The sequence below is a fragment of the Heptranchias perlo genome, chromosome 20 (assembly GCF_035084215.1).
Source record: "Heptranchias perlo isolate sHepPer1 chromosome 20, sHepPer1.hap1, whole genome shotgun sequence".
Classification (NCBI taxonomy): domain Eukaryota; kingdom Metazoa; phylum Chordata; class Chondrichthyes; order Hexanchiformes; family Hexanchidae; genus Heptranchias; species Heptranchias perlo.
This window is the reverse complement of record NC_090344.1, coordinates 20,752,897-20,753,550: the sequence shown is the minus strand read 5'-3', so window position 1 is coordinate 20,753,550 and position 654 is coordinate 20,752,897. Positions and strand designations below refer to the sequence as shown.

Sequence of the window (654 nt, the reverse complement as noted above, 5' to 3'; positions counted from 1 at the left end):
TATAAATGTCAGGTTTTGCAAACTAGCAGAATTGAAGTTGCAGATTGGGAAAGATTCCTTCTCGGGTCTTGAAATCTTGGAAGAGAAGATTGGACGCCCGATTAAAAGCACCGGTCACGTTGAAGTATCTCTGATGCTGGGAGAGAGGTGACTGCGGTCAATTAATGCCAATTAATGTAATTGAGCATTGAAGAGATCTTTAAGCCGCAGCACTGCGAGCCGAATTCAAACCAAGGCAGGAAAACCCCATTGGAGTTTTGAGACCACAGCTTGAACCACTCGTTCATCGCAGCTGCAAACGGCATGTTCGTTCAGACAGGATTCCATTTAGAAACAGGCAATTTCTGTATAAACCAGCATTGGTGGTTCAGTGGTAGAATTCTCGCCTGCCACGCGGGAGACCCGGGTTCGATTCCCGGCCAATGCACGATCATTTTGCATTCTGCACCAAGGAGGAACTTCGGAAGAGGAGTCTGGTGTTTGGTCCTTCCAGCCTGTTCCGCAACTCAATGAGATCATGGCTGAGTTGTGACCGATCTCCCTGTACCCGCCTTCGTCCCATATCTCTAAATTTCATTGGTTAACAAAAATCTCTCAATCATGGGTTTGAAATTAACAATTGAGCTCGCATCAACTGCCGTTTGTGGAAGAGAC

At 46.5% G+C, this 654-nt stretch overlaps 1 non-coding gene across 1 annotated transcript; it reads left to right on the top strand.

Annotated features, from left to right (window-relative positions):
- Positions 1–356: 356 nt before the first annotated feature.
- Positions 357–427, top strand: trnag-gcc (transfer RNA glycine (anticodon GCC)). The gene has a single exon. It is a non-coding gene; the product is annotated as a tRNA-Gly (tRNA).
- The last annotated feature ends 227 nt before the right edge of the window (positions 428–654 follow it).